Consider the following 21848-nt stretch of genomic DNA (forward strand, 5'->3'; position numbering starts at 1 on the left):
AAGAAACATTAGATTGAACACAGAGAGGAAAGGTAAGAACTTCTTAGCTCAGGGGTGTCAAACTCAAAGCCCGCAGTCCAGATTCAGCCCATGGGGTGTGCCCCCCCAGACTCCATTTTTGCTGGCAGAGAGCTAAGGAAACAAACTAAAAATAAAACAAAAGGAGAAATGTTTCCCCTTTTGCATTTGAGCATGCAAGAAGGGACAGGAAAGGAGAAAGGGAAAGAGGAAAGACAAAGAAGGAAAGATGGGAAGAGAGCAAAGAAGGAAAAATAAGGAAAGAAGGAAGGAGAAGAAAGGGGAATGAAGAGGGAAGAAAAAAGAAGAAAAGGAAGGAAGGAAGGAAGGAAGGAAGGAAGGAAGGAAGGAAGGAAGGAAAGAAGGAAGGAAAGAAGGAGGTTATAATGAGAATGAAGGAAGTCCTGCCTTAACACTTGGCCATTATATGTGCCTCCAACATGAGTGACATTGAGCTGGCCACCCACCATGGCCATGTCCCTAGCCACACACACCCCAGCCCTACGAGGTCAAACATAACCCTGATGTGGCCCACAATGAAATCAAGTTTAACACCCCTGTCTTAGCTGCTTTTCTAGCAAGAGAACAAAAGTTGCTATTGATACTATGACAGTATTATATAGCTTCAGAGAAAAATGACACAATTATTTTTGGATATAAGAAAGTACCCCAATGGAAAGACAGTGAATTCACAATCAGATGAGAGACTTACAAACCCAGGACCAGAACATAAAGCTCCCAAACAGAGAGCTCCAGTTAAGTATCTTTAACACTTAAGTGTCAATACAAAAGAGACAGAGGTTGGAAACTCAGGTATAAGGGGTAAAGACACAAAGATAAACAATGGTGATAGAGAGCACATGAGAGGTGAAAGAGAAAGTAATTTAATTTGTTTTCTGGTAAATTGGCAATTTCAACTCTATATTTCCACCTGTGAAAAATGATGCCATTGCTGCCCTCTCATGGTGCCTGGAGACTATGGGGATCTGGAGAAGGGATATATTTTTGACTGATCCTTAGCAAGAACAAATGGCTTTGGGTACCTGGAGTTTCAAGATCCAAGAGTTTAATGTCACTGAATCTGAATGGGGTTGCACTACCACAGAAAGACTTGGTGCACAACTTGGGAGTTCTCCTGGACTTGCTACTCCTGTTCAAAAAACTTGGATAAGATATCTTTTGCACAAATCTGTGTTGTACACCAGTTGCCTTTCTTGGATTGGGAGTCCCTGCACTAATAATCAAGTTCTAGTGTTCTCACACTTGGACGATTGCAATGCACTCTACACAGGGTTACTCTTGAAGAATATTTGGAAGCTACAACTAGTGCAGAATTCAGGGACGTGGGCTGTTCTTGGGGCCCATAGGGTGGCCCATGTCACACCACTGTTCCATGAGCTGCATTGCCTGCTGATTTGCTTCCAGGGTGCTTATCAGCCTTAAAGCCTTTCATGGCATATTCATCTTCAAAACTCGTGAGTGCTCCAACACTGGACTTTTTAAGAAGAGATTGGGCAATAATATGTTTTAAAATGTTTTAGGGTTTCCTGCTTGAGCACAGGATTGGACCAGAAGACCTCCAAGGTCCCTTCCAACTCTGTTATTCTGTTATCTGAAGAACCAACTCTTCCCAATGGGATTGGCGCACCTGTCCATGCTGGCAGTGGAGCCATGCTGCAGACCCCATCAATCAAAGATTTTCAGTTAATGGGGTCAGGAGAAGCCCCTTTTCTGCCATGGCTCCTGCCCATTAGAACATCATAAACCAGCCCCCAGTGTGAGATCCTCACCCACTTTTTAGGGTCTGAAGAAGCCCTGGTTCTGCTAGTTAGCCTGGGGCGCCAATGAGGGTACACCATTCTGGAATTGACTATTGGATGAGAAAAGACCTCTCCCCATATTCTTTGTGTTCTGCTCCTTCCTATCTTTTAATGGTATTATTATTATTATTTGTTTTATTATTTTAATGTGTAATAGTTTTTAATGTTTGTAAGCCACCCAGAGTAATCTCTGATGAGATGGGCGATAATTAATAAGTTAAATAAATAAATAAATAAATAAATAAATAAATAAATAAATAATAAATAAATAAATAAATACTTGAAACAGTCTTGTACTATTCTGTGGCAGCCATATTTCTAAGAATGCTTTGTTTATGCCCTGCAAACCTATTAAAACCTAGGTGGAAGTTGAAGAGGTTTGTTTAATCATTGATAAATTAATGGAGAATAAAGGGAGGGAGGGAGGGAGAGAGGGAGGGAGGGAAGGAAGGAAGGAAGAAAAAATAAACTCAATGAAAAGTTGATGATGGGGGGGAAGAGTATTCAAAAGTCACAGAGAAATGTAGAAAAGTAATGTGACTGAAAATGAATTATACATTTGCAAAATAAGTTCTCTGTAACATAAAGAAGAATACATGTGTGTTTATGTACATGTGCATGTGAGAATCTATTGCATTTAATATGCACACATCATAAATTATCCTGATATTGTTAAAAATGTTCCTTGTTGATACCAGCAGTGATAAAGTCCACATTATTACAATTTATTTGTCAGTAAATTACCCAATGAAAGCAAAAAGTGTGGTTAACACATCATATAACATCTAGGCCATCAAGCAATTCCTGCTTCAAATTTCATGGAACAAGAACTTGGCAAACAAGGCACAGATGTTACACACCAGCATAAAGTCAACATGGTTTCTTTCCTGCAATAAATTTCAGTGGATGAATAGAAACACAGGCAATGTAGACTGAAAATGTGTCTCTGCATATGAGGCATGGTAAGAAGGAAACATTAGCTGCAAGAGGAGGGAGAGAAGGAAGGTGGGACAGCCACAGTTCTGGATAGTTGTCCTAATAATGTTGTCTCCTTGGGGAATCCCAGTTGTCAATGGAGGGCAGATTCTTAGGAGCAGGGAGGATAGTTTGTCAGCCACAATTATCTCAAATGGGGTTTTGATTTCCTGAACGGAAGGAGACCTTCATGCAGTTAAAAGTTAAAACAGACTGTTAACCGTGCTCCCCTACTAAGTACAAGACAAAGCTTGTTAATTTTCAGAAGTATTTGAGAGGGGGAATCCACAATCAAACACAGATGCCAGATACCAAAGGAAATTTATATAGATGGGACATAGCCCTCAGTGTGGCTTCAGATTCTTTTCTGGTTTTGCTGTACTGAAAGATGACATTTTAGAGAGGAATTCGCTATATATTTAGCAGATGGTTAAATTCAATTCTTTTCAAAAGAAAGATGAATCAGGGATTCTATGTAGAGGTCCAGAAAGCTTATAAGTAAAGGGATGAAAAACCAAGACCACAATTTCCTTAAATACCTACATCAGAATACCATACCATACCTACTCAACTGCAAACCATTTCTGGTACAACTTGTTTTTCCCTTTCTTTGTCCTCAAAAATTTCAGATATGTTTCCAGAATCTCATTTCTGCCAGATAAATGAATGAAAAATCAGACTGAGGAGCAGGGAACATAGAGATAACCAGTGTCTATGGTAGGCGAGGGGAAAGCCCTCCCAACACAGAAGCACAATGCAAAAGCTAGCTTTTTCAGGTTGCAGAGAGTCACAGCTTTTTATTGGTTATAATGAGCTAGTGATTGAGCACAGGCTGCATATTGGACGTGCGCATGTTTTGCACCATACATAATGTTCAATTCTCAGATGACAGAAGTGGTGGTCCATTCAAAAGAAAAGTATACAAGCTCTTTGCAAATTATCATAATGAAGATATACCAAATACCTTAGCAATTAGGGTTGCAGGATTACAGTGGCAGGCTATGCCTCTTCTGTACAATTTGAGTCTTGCCTTCTACTTAGGGTATAAGCTTTAAAATCGCAATATGATGCCTGGGGGTGTTTGGGTACTTTGATTCCTTTGATGTCTGCCAGGATTCATACCCCTCCTAATTTTTTCCATTAGGAAAATCAATTAAAACAAATGGAAGACTGACATAGTACAAAGCAAAGCGTGGATTTCCAGCATCATCTTTATTTCCAAAGGTCCCAGGGGTCCCATACACTTTCCTTAAAATTAAACCTAACATGGGCTGTAGCCCATCTGTCAGTTGGAAATGTGCCCACCTGCCTAGGAAAAGAACAAAATTAAGCAGGGGAAATAGGGTGTATCCTGCAGGCTCAGGAGAAGAAAGGGTGGCATGTTGCATTGCAGTAAATCAGTGCTTTGAAACTGATCATGGATCTCACGGTAGTCATTGTGAGAATTGGAGTCCTGCTCACTAAATTCCAAATGTGCCGCACCCCCCACCCCCCACCCAGAAACAGTTGGGGAACCTGAGAAGCCTTGAATCCCTTGGCAACGTTCAGTCTCAGCCTGGGAAAATGTTTGCATGCACACAGGCTTAAAGTACACAGAACTAATCAAAATGTATACTTCAATATCACCCAAGATCACCAAGATCTCACTCATCTTGCTCACTGTTTTGTTTTCTGGGAAAATTTGCTAATTTTGCCAAATAAGTAAATTTTGCAGTTAATACAAACATTATGTACTAGAAAAAAACATTAAATATTTCATGCCACAAATATGTATTGGGATAACATTAAATTGCCTTTAATATTCCTTGGAATCTCTAAAGATAAGAGGGGAAAAAAATTATATCTAAGCCAATATTTCTATAAATCATAAAGAAAACAAAAAAGCAAAAACACACATGAATAAGCCTTCTAAAAATCATAAGTCAAAACATTAAAGACATTAATATTAAAAACGGGACAATACAAAAAAAGTTTAAGAACTAAAAAGGAAAAAGAAAAACCTTAGAACTACAACTACAGGGATTTCCAGACTGAGATACTCCCACCCCCTCACTTTCAGCAAATGTAATTTATATCCTTCTAAAAAAATATGAATAAAAAATAAACATACTAAAAAGTCAATTCTTTGCTTTAGATCCATAATGGCGAACCTATGCCAAGCATGCCGGAAGTGGCACGCAGAGCCATCTCTCTGGGCATGCCAACTGTCACCTGTTGCTGTTTTGGGTTCTGGCACGCGCATGTGTGCTGGCCAGCTGGTCTTTGCATGCGTGGGAGTGCTGGAAACTGGAAGAGCAGCTCCCCAGAATACATGCATGCACTGGCCACTGGTCTTTGTGCATGCATGCACGTTAGAAATCAGAAGACCAGCTGGCCAACGTGCATGTGATCACCAGGAAGTTAAGCTTCCATTTTCCGGTGGCATGGATGCTTCCATTTCAGCACTGGGTGCTGAAAAAGATACCCACCAAATCCATTATTGAGGATGATGAAGGCAAAAAAAATAATTATTATTTTGATTTAGAAGATCAGCAATTGTTTAGTTTTATACTTGATTTATCATACTGAAGTAAAGATTACCAAGGAAAGGAATTAGTATTTTAAATAGCATAGCTCATTCAAAGTTTACACATGATAAATCTATTCCTTTACATGTTTTTTCTCTTTTAAACAATTTTACATCTAGGAAACTGAACAGAAATAAGAAAAATGGCAGATCAGACCAATCTGAAATAGCACAAAACATGGTAAATTAAGAACACTAGAGAACATCATGAAAACATTTCTTAGTAAATATATGCATAGAATATAAGTAGAATAAGAAAGTGGTATTACTACATATTGTTTAGGCCACTTACCCACACATATTCCAGTTGTGCATTTTGTCTACAAATAATGTAAAAAGGATAGAAACCCAATAAACTCCACATTATCAGAATATCTCATTATGTGCCAATTTTGGAGGCTACCACAGGAAACAAGGCTCACAAAATAATCTATTCTTCCCATTAATGCTGAACACTGTTTTTGTTCCTTCTTCACAATTATTTACTGTTTCAACCCACATTATAAAAATGCGTATGTTCTAAACTAATAATCTACGAGTTTGCCTATAATAACATTTACAGATTATTATTGTGCTTTTGGAGATGACTTCCATTCACCTTCCTGATTGTCTTTGGAAAGCATGATTTGCATTTTAGATAAAATAATCTCCAGGCTTCCTCCTTCTGCAACATAGTTCTTGGCATGAGCTATATTTCATGCTGTCAGTTCCACTCATTGCTAATTAGCATGGAGAATTGCACTGATGTTAACCATCATTTTCATCCGTTCTTCCCACCTTCAAAACAAAGGTTTGGTTGCCTAATGAGGCTCCTGAGGATAATCAGAAAGGCAACAGGACACATTCATTTATGCTGTAGCTCAGCCACACTAGGACTATCATACCCCAAGTGAAATCATTCTCCAGTAAGTGAAAATTACAGACACAGGGTGCCCATGGCAAGAGGGTTAGAATGCAATACTGCAAATGGAAGAGATGTGCTGCATAATATGTGCAAGGACAACCTATAGAAGAGAAAATTGCTAGCTATTTGTAGCTCTGCTTCAAATTTGGTGATTGGGCTCAAGATCCAAGAAAGTACAAATGTTAAAAAGTAAATGTGATCCAATTTGAAAGTGAACTTGGGACGTTCTGTTTAATTACATTCTACATAAATTCTACATTCATATATACATTCTACATTTCTCACTAACTGCATTCACATTAAAATACAAATAAGATGCTGATTGTGCCTTTTCTAGATACAATGTAAATGAGCGTGTGCAGTTTGACTGTTTCAAGCAATATTTCCAACAGAAATAGGAACACATATGATATACAATGCAGGAAGTTAAAAGTGAATGAAAGTCTAGGGAATAAAGTGGTGATTATTTAAAGATCTATAGGTACACCTGGTTTGGGAAATGTCTTCCTTCTGTTTGCTTCTTTTTGCCCTTGGCTTTTTCCTATGGTCTATCCTCTGTTGTGTATAGATAGTGTCCAAATATGGCATGAAACATGGTCAGGCCATTTTGTTTTATTTTTATTTTTAAAAAATGTTATTTGAAGTTCAGGGAGATTTCTGTTTCTTTTAAAAATACTGTAGTTTAAAAGACTGCTAGGCTTATCATTGGAAGGTTTCCATTTTTATGAAAGAGAGCCACAAAACCTTCATGATACATAAATAATAGCATTTCCATATATATTTTGCTCACTCAGCTTTAAAGGAAACAAAAAACAAAGTGTTTAACTGGAATGCATGAATCTAGGGTTAATCTCTTATTGGAAACGCCCTTTTACATTTTGCAAAATGATTTGCCTGCCAGAAAATTCAAATAGAGCCTGAGTTGAGAACTGGTATACATTAAAGTTTGTAACAGTTTTAAAATCAACTCTAAAAGGGAACCAAATAATGTGATAGCTTTCCAAGTAAACACATTGCAGTTAAAACTTATTAGGAGCATTTAGCAATCAAAGGGAAAATCTACCTTGTATTCTTAAATTGCACATGTGTAGCCTGCAGTTGCAAATCATCAATAATTGTAGTAATTCACTCAAACCCATAATGCATAAATGATGCTCTGTGTTTCTGCCCTTGCCAGCTCGAAAACTCCTACAGCATCAGAATCAGCTACAGCCTGCAGATTCTCTGCCAACATATTGTATTACAAACAGTGTTCCTTCAAATTATAGGAAGTCTGCAGTATTGTAGTCTGTGACAATAGTTAAGTATCAGGTTATACATCTGTTTATTATAATCAAAAGTACCATGATCTTGTAAGACAGATTTTTCCTTATAAAAAATAATTCTTCTGTATGAGACAGAGGTGATATTCAGCAGGTTCTGACCAGTTCTGAAGAACCAGTGGCAGAAATTTTGAGTAGTTCAGAGAACAGGCAAATACCACCTCTGACTGGAGATTTTACAGTATCCTTCCTCTGCAATGTCCACCAAGCCACATCCACAGAACCGGTAGTAAAAAAAAACTGAAACCCACCAGTGGTATGAGATTTTCAAATATTAGTTATTTAGTTCTTTATCTATGCCTAATTTTGCTCAAGATAATAGCTGGGATATAAGTATAGCTTGGTTCCCTATTTCCTGTGAAGTAGAAGCATAAATATGCAGTTTTACATAGCATTCCTGAGATGTTATAGAACACATATTTATGACCTATTTAAAGAATAACTAAGAATCAGTTACCAGAGGGTAATGCTATGAATCTCAAATGTTCTTGAGTTTTCATGTCTGTGATATTTCCCACGGGCTATTGTTGTTATTATTATTCCATTTTAAATCTGCAAAGTTTGCTTGCATTTTAATTGTATTCATTTTGATGTTTAAGGTGGGTGTGTTTTAATTTTAAAATTATTTTTAATTATTATTGTTTGCCATGTAAAGTGTCAACATTGAATTGGTCTTGGCAGGATATATAATAAATGAATAAAATTGTGATCTGTGTACATCAAGTCCTGTGATCATTATATCACCAAAAGAAAGGAAATTATTAATAGCAGGACTTGCTATTAATATAAGACTATATTAAAATTGCCGATGATAAGGATGCTTTGTTGAATGATTCATAATTCTATAATGTAATGGTTAAATTAAGGATAAATAGCAAAATTTGGCACATGACAAGATAAGGAATGTCTCCTTTGAATTGATCAAAGCTTAGCTAAAAATAAAGGAGTGAAAAACCCAGACTAATTTTCTTTTTTAAGAGTTGAGATATTAAATGGAACATTCCATGTAGAGAAACCATTAGTGATGAGCCCAGAAATATGTTTAAAGGGTTAGGTTGCAACGTCTGGAACTTCAGCCAGGAGAAGAAAATACTTAGAATTTTGATAGTAGTGTTAAATAACTGATGATCTGTCATACTGAAGATGAAATAAACCTGCTTTTTTTGCTTTTCAGGATGCAGTGGGTAGAAAATAGGTTAAATAACGTCTAACACTTTGGAAGTAGGAAGGTCTAGCTTTTTAGTAAAAATATTTTTCCTTTGCTGGAAGCATTTAGCCCAGGGGTGTCCAACCTTGGCAACTTTAAGCCTGGAGGACTTCAACTCCCAGAATTCCCCAGCCAGCAAAGCTGGCTGGGGAATTCTGGGAGTTGAAGTCCTCCAGGCTTAAAGTTGCCAAGGTTGGACACCCCTGATTTAGCCAGATACTGGATGGCTATCTATCAGGATGCTATAGGTATTACTTGCCCTGGAGTTCTAGCACCAGACATGGAGTTGAAGTAGATAGCATTCAAGGTCACTTCCAACTTTATGATGTCAGAAATTATATACAGGGTGCGCTGAAAGTCAGCCCCCCATCATTCAGTCACAATGTTTTGTTTTTCAGAGAAAATGTCACAAGGAACTTAGGAATGTTGAACATGTTTGACATGTGTCAAACAAGTAAAGTGTTTAGAAGGTAATGGCAACAAATGTGAACATATAATGTAATTTATATAGTATTATATATTCATTTCTGGGATAATATTTGTTAAAATAATGAATTTTAGGCTGCTGTTGGGATTATACCTTGTCCTTCCATGTGATGCAAAGATATTACTTGATGGACATTTATGGGGACTTAGAGGGATTTGAATGAGTTAATTGTACTTTCAGAAATTAAAACACTGTAACTATGCATACAACATTACCCTGAACCAAGAAAGTATTCGGATTTTTGAACATTGCCAAGTTCGATAATAAGCAGTATGGAGACAACTAACCAAAAATAAATCCAGATAAAATTGACATTCTGTTGATCAACAGGAAACCAAACTCAAGAATTAAAGTGTAATGGGATTATACTCCCCCTGAAGAAAACAAGTCCTCAACTTAAAAAGTGTCAGGATGTTGCAAGTGGTATAAAATATGGCAGCTCGCTGCTAATTGATACAAAACACAGGGATCATCTGAAATATGACCTAAAAGGTTTATACATTTATAAAAGGTTTATACATGGAGGGAAGTAAGCAGTGGGGTGCCACAAGGTTCTGTCTTTGGCCCAATACTCTTCAATATCTTCATTAATGACTTAGATGAGGGAATAGAAGGGGAACTTACCAAATTTGCAGATGATACTAAGCTGGCACGAATAGCTAACACCCAAGAAGATAGGCTCAAGATCCAGGTGGATCTTGACAGACTAGAACACTGGGACGTATCTAACAAAATGAAATTCAATGTACAGAAAAGTAAAGTCCTACGCTTAGGCAAGAAAAACCAAAAGTACACATATAGACTGGGTGGAACCAGGCTCAATAGCAGTAACTGTGAGAGGGATCTTGGGAGTCTTAGTGGACAACCAGCTAAATATAAGCCAGCAGTGTGCAGCAGCAGCCAAAAAAGCTAATGCAATCCTAAATTGTATTAACAGAGGGATACAATTGAGATCATGTGAGCTCTATAAAGCCTTAGTTAGACCACACCTAGAGTACTGTATCAAGTTTTGGTCACCACATTGTAAAAAAGATGTTGAGACTCTAGAAAAAGTACAGAGGAGCAACCAGTATGATTAAGGGACTGGAGACTAAAACATATGAAGAACGGTTACAGGAACCGGGCATGGCTAGTCTAGTGAAGAGAAAGACCAGGGGAGACATGATAGAGGTCTTCCAATATTTGAGGGGCTGCTACAGAAAGGAAGGGGCCAAGCTATTTTCTAAAGCACCCAAAGGCCAGACAAGGAACGATGGATGGAAACTGAACATGGAGAGATTTAAACTGGAAATAAAGAGAAATTTTCTGACAGTGAGAAATAATCAACCAATGGAACAGTTTGTCCTCGGAAGTTGTTGGGGGTATCATTATTTGAGGCTTTCAAGAAGAGATTGGATTGCCATTTGTCAGAAATGATGTAGGGGGCTGGACTAGATGATCTATAAGGTCCCTTCCAACTCTGATTATGTGTTATCTGTTATACTGTTATCACACATAGATAATTCAATTACAGATCATTTGAAACTTTTTTTACTCTTTGTATTTTATTTATATACCTTTGTGTGATCTTTCTTTTTAAATACCGTGATTTTTACACATCCTACCAATCAAATAATATGAATTCATAAATGATCATCCAGAAATTCAATCATGTGAAAGCTTGGGAATGCTTCCAATTTTATCTGCAAGAAGGGCTCAAAGGATACGGCGGAAAATAGTGGGAACAGTGCTTTTGTTCTAACGTAAGAAATGGAAGCTTTTCTGTTCCAAGATGAAAAAAGGAAGCTCTAATCGCTTTATGCTGCAAGGATATTATGACACAAAAGCCCACTGTAAAAAGCACCTTGCAATTTATGTATCATGCCTGTCATGGGTCTGTGAGTTACAAAATCTATTGCAGGAAATAATCCTGTGATGATACATTAATTATCATGAACGTGCATTCATTGTTTAGGTCACTGAAGATGCCTAATCCTTTGTATACCCAAGAGTGACCCATCAGTAAAAACGCTGATGTGATACAAAGGGGAAAAAAACAATTACATACAGCCCAAGGCTGCCACTGCTGTTACCTACAGAGAAAGATCCCGGAGAGCTTTAAAGCACAAAAGAGGAAAGAAAAGGTTTTTCTCATTTAAAAATTGGTACATTAAATCCAAGGAAACCTGACAGGCTGAAAAATAATGGCCTGAGTTTACTCTTATTTAAAAACTGGCTGCCTGCTGCTTTTGCTGCAATCACCACTCAGGCTTTCAGCACAATTTCAAATTAAATATACATAAGTGCTTTCAAGAGCTGTTAATTTGAAGGTCATTAAAGAGCATAAAATATATTCCTTTTATTTATAAAGAGGCACACAATAACGTTATGCATACGGACTCCTATTCCGGTCTCTGCAGCATTTATTATCTCCAATGTAGAAGTGATTGACTTCACCAGGACGTAGATACCACAAAATACACCAACACACACCCACACACACACACAGTGGTTTTGCAAGCATCCATTGCTCAGCCTTTCCTGGATTTCAAGCACAAAGAGAAACAGAAAACAGGGGAGTAACATATGCATTTGACAAGGGGAAAATTCTCCAACTGGGGGGGTGGGGGGCAAGCACAGAGCCTGCTGTTCAGAATTCTGGCTGTACTTGGTGCATTCTAGTCAGTGCTTGATATACCATTCTGTGACAAAGCATCCAGCCACTCAGATCTGCCTTCACCTACTTTTGAGTCCTGCTTATAGGCCGGCGGTGCTCAGTGGAATTGTAAACAGCTATTTAACAAACACTGCACCATCTGTCTGTATCTGTAAGGGGCATTTTAGCACTTGCCTAGCCATTCAGCACAGCTTTTATTCTGGCTGTCTAACAGTCCCCCTGCCAGGAAAGGTTCTACTCATGACCTTCCTTCTGCCCCCATCTTGGCAGTGAAAGCCCCTTGTGGCCACCTCTTCCAACCTCCTTGCCCTTCTTTTTGCTTCTCTTTTGCCACAGCTGTCATTTTCTGAGATAAATTACCTGGTGTTACAGCCTGTCAGCATTCTCATAGCATCTCTGCTGCACAGGAGGAGGGAAGGACAAGGTTGAAGTGGGTGGGATAGAAGAGGAGAATTGGAATAGACGGAAATAGGCCACTGCTTCAGAAATTCAAATAAGAAGTGTTTCAGATTTAAAGATGCAAGAGAAAATAAGGCAGATTTATTTAAAAAAAAAAGAGCAGAAAAAATGAGCTTGTTAAACTGATGAACAGGAAAAAATAATGAAAAATGAAATATAAAAGAATTATATTTTCATGGTTTTTGATATTAGCATTCAATATTATTAAGAATACAACCAGATGGCTATAAACAAAGCTTACTAGGTTTCAAAAGCTATATTTTCAACTACCCTGGAGGATGAATGTTGGGCTAGATAATTACACGTAGATCACAAGCCAACAGCAGTATTGCACACTAGAGTGTAGGAAAATAATCAATGACACTATGTACTACATGAAAGTATTATTTTATATATTAAAAACAAAATAAGAAAAAATAAATATGTAGCAAAAATGTGACTTTTTAGAACTTTACTTTTCCTAGAACATCACATGAGAATTTAGGCTTCAAAATGAAATATGAACATGCATAGAAAACATGACTTTTTCACAATAATAATCTCAGTATCTATGATCCAATAAACACTATAACAACCTAGTGGGGTTTCAGCGAGTATTAGACCAAATATAAATTAGCATAGTTTACATTCTCATTGTGTTTTACAAATCTTAATAGTTCTTATACTTTTATAGTTAACCAGTTATCTATAGCGCTCAGATTATTTATTATAAAATTGATTGTCATTCTATAATTCTCTCCCAGATTTTAATTCCTGTACTTTGTAATTTTATGTTAACAATTTAATTTTACCTTATTTTATATTATTCATATGATTATAAAGAGAATCACCTTCACCTTGTTATTTTAAAAAGGGGGAAGTGAAGGTTTTGGACAAGGTTTCAAAATTCTAGGTGCCATGGTAGCTCGGTGGTTAAGACACTGGGTTTGTCAGATGTAAAGTGGACAGCCCAGGTTTGAGAAACAAGTGCCACACAATGGGGTGAGCTTCGGTCCTTGCCCCAGTTCCTGCCAACCTAGCAGTTCTAAAGCATGCAAGTGCAAGTAGATAAATAGGTACCACTCTAGTGGGAAGGTAACAGTGCTCCATTATGTCATTATGGCTACATGTACATGGAAATGTCTTTGGACAGGGCCTTGAAACGGAGATGAGCATTACCCCTATAGTTGGCAATGCCTAGCGAAAGTAAAATCTTCAGGATTTCCTTTTTTCCCAAATATTCTCTTTAATAGATCCTGAAAAAATAAAGCAGCATTCCAGCAATCCCCAAGCTGTCCATTTCTTGATTAAGTTTATCTCTGAGACTGATCATATTCCACATCTCTCAAATAATTTTTCTGCAGAGAAGAAAATCCCATGTTTCTCAGAACAGAGCATAAAGCTGATTTTGAGCAAACATACAAATAAGTACACAACTAGGATAACCGAAGGGTAGAAAATAAATTATGGATTAATATGGAATGGTCAGGAGAGAAACCTGTAGTGTAGCTATTGATTATTCTGTAGCTTGGAGCACTGGACCATGTGGAGGAAGCATTGGTCATTACAATATTTGACATACATATATAATATACATACATACATACATACATACATACATACATACATACATACATGTGTGTGTGTGCACTTGTATACTGAATTTACATGGAACATTATGGCCAAGAAAGGAAAACACAAGTTAAGTGATGTATACATAAAGGTTGCTAACTACCGAAACAAATCAGTACTTAGCTTTCAGGCACTTTATACTATCACACTATTTTGTAGGAATTTATGACATACATTCTTTTAAAAAAAATTGCTGACCTTTTATTAGATTATGCTTTCATATTTTCTCAAATTTTGTAGGTTTGGTATTTGTACCCCAAATTTTGTGAGATTTAGAGAAAGAACAATAATACCTTCATCTTATGAGATATGGTGGCCTTGTGAAATGTGAGCTATTTGTTTAAATATGTTTTATTTTGGGAATCTCGGGAATGCTATTTGGAGAGCCCATGAAAAGCATAAGTAGCACATAGCTAATCCCTGGAATAAGTGGAAGTCAAATGAAACCTGTTTCTCGCCCTCCCCACCCCTCCCTCCCTCCCCTTTGTTCCTTTTAAATAGGGAAAGCCCATATAGATCATCTATTTAATTCTTTCTAGTTTATTAGTTCTGAAACCGACAAAGTATTTACAGATGCCCACGCATAGACCAGCCATTCCCAGAAGTCTTTCAGAAGTCAGAATCTGAAAGAATCTTGGTCAGAAAAATATTTGCTCTGAATGTCTTAAAGGTGCTTTTTGAAAGACAACTGGACTTTCTTGGTTTTTTTCCTTGAAAACATTTTGCTTTTCATCCAAGAAGCTTCTGCAGTTCTGAAAAAAAACAAAAACCAAGAACTCCAGTTGCCTTTTGAAAAGCTCCTTTGGGACATGACCTGGATGATTGAGAATTTCCATAGATCTTTACTCTGAATAAATTTCAATCTTCATAATCATGTGAATCACATCTTAAGGTATTAAAAATGTTGGCCCATGAGCTGGCTTAAATTTTATGCATTATCTCTGAAAAATCGTAAAAAGGAGGGTAAATGTCCTTATGTTCAAAAATGAGTGAAATGAGGACTCAGTCCCGACACTGTGATAAAATCACTTGGGAAGATTCTACAAGAAGATCATAAATAATTTGATCATTAAAAATAATAATTACTAGAATTAAGCAAGAGTTATTATAAGAGTTTGTCTTGCCAGATTAAACTTATTTTATTTCTCAATTGAATAACTATCTTCCTAATTTCCTGGCGTGCTAAAAACATGGTGCCTTTTTTTTCAGCAAAACTTTTGGTAAAGTATTATATGACATTCTTCTTTACAACACAGTTCAGTGTGGGTTAGAGATGGTGTGGGAATTACATGGATACATAGCTAGCTGAAAAGTGCATTTATCAATGGATCCTTATTGAATTGGGAATGCCCTATTCACTAGAGTGCCCCAAGATTCAATGCAGGGTTCTTGCTCTTCCACGTTTTTATTAATTTGCATGAAGAAGGGCATACTTATTAAATTTGCAAATGATACAGCAGTGGTTTGGATAGGCAACACCTTAGAAGACATGGACTAAAAATGAGAAATGATCTTGATAAAGAAATGTGTTGCAAATAAGAAACTGTTTTTTTATATTTAGGACAAAAATAAAAAGAAGAGTTAAAGAATGGGCTTAGTCACTGTATATGTGAAAAAGATAGTTCTTGTGAAAATAGTTCTTGTATAAAAAGATCTTGCAAAGGTACTTGACTGCAAGCAGCATGTTTCAAGAATGTGATTACCTACAAAATAGGCAAGTGGATTTTAAAGATTGCATCAAGGGAGTATAATTACTCCCCACCCCCACCCCCCAAAATCCAGGAAAATATAAGCGTTCCACAAACTTTATTCTGCATCAGCTACGTTACATCTTCTGTATTGTGCCAAGTTTGAAGAAACTGGAACGGGCTCAACAAGTATCAAGGTCAATGGAAATCAAATCTATGAAAGGAATTGAAGGAATCTCCCAAGCGTATGATAGCATTCATGAAATAACTGAAAAGTTACATACAGTTCAAGATCTGTTTTTTCTTTGAAGACATAGATTAATGGATTTAAATATAGGAAGACAGGTACAAGCTGAATTTCAGGAAAAAAATATCCTTAAAGTAACAGCAGTCCAATAGTGGAACCAATTTTTGGGTTCCCCTTCACTATATGAATTAAGGGAAAGTTAGGCAGTATCTACTAGGAATACTCTTGTATGTATGTTGCACGTCTGCATTAAACAGGAGTTGGATTTGCTGAACTAAAGCCCTGTGAATTGGGAAATTCTGAAAACTGAAATCCACATTTCTTGATATTGCTGAGATTGAGAAACACTAGCCTAAATGGTCTTTCTATTTATCTGAGTCTTGGTTCTTTTTTGTGTGTGAAATATTTTTAAAATTAACTTTCTTAGCTGTTACTATTACGTGTTGAATTTACCTTTTTCCCCAAACTAGGGAATTGAAAAGAAATTATGTTTCTCAAAAAATGTAGAATGCTGAATCCTTTCTATTTATTTATTTATTTATTATATTGCCGCCTATTTGCCCATGGTCACTTGTGGTGGCTTACACAATGTAAAACCATATTTAAAACAAAAAATAAACAATAAACAATAAAAACTAACAAAAAGAATCAATAAATTAGTAAAGTACAATAGAACAAAAAATTTTGGGGAAAAAAACCCAACTCCCCCACCCCGCCCCGCCAACAGCAGATCACACTAGCCATTTGATGGGCTCCATCCCTCTCTGGGTTCCCCAGGTCCGCTGGCAAAACCAGGTCTTCAGTGCCTTTTGCTAGAGTGGGGGCCATTCTAATCTCTGGGGGAATGATATTCCAGAGAGAGGAAGCCACCACGGAGAAGGCCTTTCTTCCGGGTCCCACCAGGTGTATCTCCCTCAGTGGTGGGACCCACAACATTCCCTGCCTCCTCACTCTAATGGGTCAAGTAGATGTGACTGGCAAGTAATGTTCCCTCAGATAACATGGTCCCAAGCCATGAAGGGCTTTAAAGGTGACAACCAGCACCTTGAATTGCACCCAGAAGGAAATTGGCAACCAATGCAGATCCTGCAGGAGAGGTGACACATGTGCACACCGGGGTCTGCACAAACCATGCGGGCCGCTGCATTTTGCACTAACTGGAGCTTCTGGATGCTCTTCAAGGGCAGCCCCATGTAGACCGTGTTGCAATAATGAAGACAGGAAGTGACCAGGGCATGAGTGACTGTGAGTAGGGACTGTTGATCCAGGAAAGAGCGTAACTGGTGTACAACCTGCAGTTGCGCAAAGGCCCTCCTGGCCACAACCGCCACCTGCTCTTTGAGCAGGAGCCATGAGCCCAGGAAAACCCCTAGATTACACACAAGGCCTGTTTGGGGTAGTGCCACCCCATCCAAGACTAAAGGTGGTAATTCTCCCTGAGCCAATGAACCCCAAACCCAGAGCCACTCAGTCTTGCAAGGGTTTAGTTTCAACCCATTGCTCCCCATTCAGCCCCTAACAGCCTCCAGGCACTGTGAGAGGGAGGACACAGCAACCTTAACTCACCATGGGCTGAGACATACAGCTGAGCATCATCAGCATATTGGTGATACCTCAGTCCATGGTGATGGATGATCTCACCCAGTGGATTCATATAAATGTTGAACAGGAGCGGAGAGAGTACCAAGCCCTGCGGAACCCCGTAAAGCAGTGGGTGAGGGCTGGATCTCTCCCCTCCTATCAACACTGACTGAGAGAGGAAGGAAGTGAACCAAGACAGCACACGGCCTCCCACTCCCATCCCCTGAAGCCACCCCAGGAGAATCCCATGGTCAATTGTATCAAAAGCTGCCAAGAGGTCAAGTAGAGCAAGGATGGATGCACTACCCCCATCCCGCTCCCGCTCCAAAATTATGACCAATGCTGTTTCTGTCCCAAATCCAGGCCTGAATCCTGACTGGTAAGGGTTGAGATAGTCCATTTCATGCAGAAACCTCTGGAGCTGCTGCGCAACCACCTTCTCAACAACCTTCCCCCAAAAGGGAAGATTGGAGACAGGTAGGAAATTATCCAACTGGGTGGAGTCCAGTGTTGGTTTCTTAAGAAGAGGATGGACCACAGCCTCCTTAAAGTGCTGGGGCACCATCCCCTCCTGTAGAGAAGCATTAATCACCACCAGAGTCCACCCGCCTGTCACCTCCTGGGAAGCTTTCACAAACCAGGAGGGACATGGATCTAAAATACAGGTGCTTGTGTGCATACTCCCTAGGATCCTGTCCACTTCCTCAGGAGCAACAGGGTCAAATCGCTCCCAGATAATAGGGCAGGAACCTGCCTCAGGAGCTTCTACCAGATCAGCAACCATGCCAGCATCTAACTGGGAATGAAGTTGAGCGATTTTGTCTTCCAGAAAATCCACAAATTCTTCAGCATACCCCTTCAGGTGGACCTCAATCTCTTCCTTCCCTAGGAGACAATTCACCTTAAAGAGGGTCGCTGGGCAATTATCTGCAGACACAATTAATGTGGAGAAGTATTTACACTTTGCCTCACGAATCGCCACAAAGCAGGCCTTAGTAGCAGCTCTTACCCGTGTTCGATCGAGTTCATCTCCTGTCTTCCGACAGCGGCTCTCTAGACATCTCCTCATGCATTTCATCCCTCTCAGTTCCTCTGTATACCATGGGGCACAGAGAGGTCTTTGGGTGAGGAGAGGTTGCAAGAGTACAATCCTATCAAAAGCCTTAGTTACCTTCCTATTCCAAACAGTGACTAAGAGCTTGGCTGGACTGCATAATAGATTTGCAGTTATAACCCCCAGCTCCTTCTGGAACCAATCTGGGTCCATTAGTCAATGGGGGCAGACCAATCTAATAGGTTGGGTGCCTATTAGCTGCAGGGGGGTGCAGCTTTTGAGAAACTCATTGCCACCAGACTGTGATCTGACCATGATAAGGGAACCAAGGACAGGTTTACCAATTCCAGGTCACATAGACACTGCTCCGACAAGAACACCAAATTGGGAGTGTGACCACTATTATTAGTCAGGCTCTGGATAATCTGGGGCAGGCCAATGGAAGTCATGGTTTCTATGAAATCTCAGGCTACCTCCAACCCCGACCCCAGAGAAGGCAGATTGAAATCCCCCAGAACTATAAGCCTGGGGAATTCCATTGCCAGCCCTGCGGTGAGATCCTGGAACCCAGGCAGGGAAACTGCCATGCAGCAGGGAGGCTGGTATAACAGCAGCAATCCCACCTGATCCCTTGAGTCCAATCTGAGAAAAAGGGTCTCACAGCCGGGGACTTGCTGAACAGTCCCTCTGGAGATTACTAGAGATTCTCTGATAACAACAGCCACACCTCCTCCCTGGCCCTGAGGTCTAGACTGGTGACATGCTCAATAACCCACTGGGCACATTTCTACAAGAGGAACACTTCCGTCTGGGCCCAGCCAGGTCTCAATTATACAAGCGAGATCAGCCTTCTCTTTGAGGATCAAATCGGCTGATCTCACATTAAAGGCAGCAGTCTAAGACCAGGGCCACCACAGATCTGCTGACCAGGAAAATGAGGTGAGTGCAATGGGGCAGAACACGAGATCGGTACTAAATGCTGAGGTCACGTTCCCCATGCCTGCCTTCTCCCTTGTCTCCCATAACTCCTGTTACCTGACACCACTGAAATAGGACGCCCTCCTCTGCCTTCCCTGAGAACCATTCCATCCCCCATCCCCAACACTCTTCTTTAAAAAGGGGAAAAAAGAAAAAAAATCTACTTCCACTAACAGATTGTTGGGAGCAAGGTGAGCTTTGCAGGCACTATAGCATTTGCTCTCAGGACCCTCAAACTCACCCCTTATTGCTGCAGAGGGGTCACATCCAGCTCCCCTTATCTCCCAACATAATCAGAATATATCCACTCAATGCATAAACAGCACCCTGCCCAGTTGCTCTCACCCACCAAGCAGGGAGCCAATCTCCCCCTCCCCCCAGCTTTCACCTGGGGGAAAGGGACCTATAGTGTATATGACTACCTTTCCATGAGCCAGAAGCCAACAGGAGCATTTTCCTATTATCACTAGGTAGGCAATAAGGTAATTACTGTTACTTCTAGGAAAGGCTAATAAATTTCACAAATGTGATGAAATAAGGCTTCAGAGTTATAGAAAAATGTCATACATTCCATTAACTGAGTAGTCAGACAGGCAAAATACTATGTTTATAAATTCAGCCATCATAGTCATGCTTTGATACTTTTTGAATTTATTGTAAAAGCAGCAAAAGTCATAAAAATATGAGCACAAAAGTTCTTTCAGTCCACCTTGTGTGAATTTCAATGGCCTCTTTATAAGATTAATATTCAGAATACATCTTTTCTATGCATGTTGCATTTGCTTTGACAACATAGCTGAATACTGATTTTTACACAAATTGCTTTAAGGGATTCGTGACAAGTTATCAGACAGGGCTCTTTTGTGCTGTTAAACAAGGGACTTTCTCTCTCTTTCCCCACCAGGCTGGACAGACTCCACAATATAAAATATATTTCTTTTATTTTATAACTTGTTGGTATTTACTTCTAATCTGGGTAGCAGGGAAGTTTTCAAACACCTTAAAATAATAGTGACATAAAAAGAAAAACAAAGCATTAAGTGTTTGCCTTAAACGAGGTGGTCCCTTCTATTGCTTTTGTTTTCTAGAGACACAAACACTGCTCCTGTCTGTGTCACATTTTCAAAGCAGCACAGCCTTGATAAGGAAGCTCACCTAGAGCTAAACATTACATGACTTACAAAGTACACAGCTGATCTATTGAATTTTGCTCATTCTGAAGCAGGGAAAGACAACTGTAATCTTTGAACTGCATGTGGCCTCTGAGGGGTTTTTGGGGAGCCTCCAGAGAGCTGTCCTATGTCATTGCCCAATTTACATTAACTCCAATTGTTGGCTTATGGCAGCATTAAACATATAACAGAATGCAATAATTTAAATGGAACTTTTTTAAAAAATCCTTCTGCTTCTTATTTACTGCAAACTTTCAAGAAACCATAGGCAGAGAGATATAGAGGCATACAAGGCCAGTAATTTAAAAAGTAATGATGTTGTTGAGATGAAATCTGCCTTTTAATATTCAGGTATAAAGTATGAAAGAGTCTCTCTCAAGTTTGCTTTCATTTGTCTTGATTCTATATAATAATTAGCAATAGCAGAGTTATTAAATTATTTTAACTATTTGTATTGCATTCTGAAGCCTCGTTGGTTGCTTACTTCCTAATGTACAAAAAGTCTCATGGCAGTTTTCTTGCAATGTGTTTTTCTTGAGATTGAATTATAATATGGGAAGTCAGGGAAGCTGCAGACCATGAAGAGATGACTGTTCTGTACAGATAGTCTTCAACTTACAATCATAATCGGACGCAGACTTTCCATTGCTAAATAAGGTGGCTAAGTGAATCATGCCCAATTTTACAATCATTTTTATCATGGTTGTTAAGTGAATTACTAAGTTGTTAACTGAAACGTGAAGTTGTTAATTGAATCAGGCTTCCCTCATTGACTTTGATTTTCATAGAAGCCAGCTGGAACATCACAAATGGTGATCACATGACTTCAGGATGCAGCAATGATGTTAAAAAGATGCTGGATTTTGATCATTGTTACCATGGGGATGTTGCAATGGTTTTAAAGACCAAGTTGTCGGGTTTTTTTTCAGAGCTATTATAACTTTGAACAGTTGTTAAGTGAATAGTTGTAAGTCAAGGACTACCAGTATAATCAAATACAGGATTTATGTAAGTATCTCTGGCCACCTCGAAACAAAGTGCAAGGATAATCACACTCCCTTCATGAAATTTTCAATAACATTTGGAATTTAACGAATTAGAAA

The 21848-nt window shown here is 38.9% G+C and overlaps 1 protein-coding gene and 1 pseudogene across 5 annotated transcripts in view; both read right to left on the minus strand.

Moving 5' to 3' along the window:
* Positions 1–21848, minus strand: part of EPHB1 (EPH receptor B1) — a 385756-nt gene that overhangs the window by 5073 nt on the left and 358835 nt on the right. The gene's annotated exons all lie outside the window — the stretch shown is intronic.
* On the minus strand, positions 1397–21391 carry LOC148130909 (uncharacterized; annotated as a pseudogene).

Source organism: Notechis scutatus, chromosome 4 (genome assembly GCF_049901735.1).
Source record: "Notechis scutatus isolate UNSWTSFEM ecotype Mainland chromosome 4, rNotScu1.2, whole genome shotgun sequence".
In the NCBI taxonomy this organism is placed as follows: domain Eukaryota; kingdom Metazoa; phylum Chordata; class Lepidosauria; order Squamata; family Elapidae; genus Notechis; species Notechis scutatus.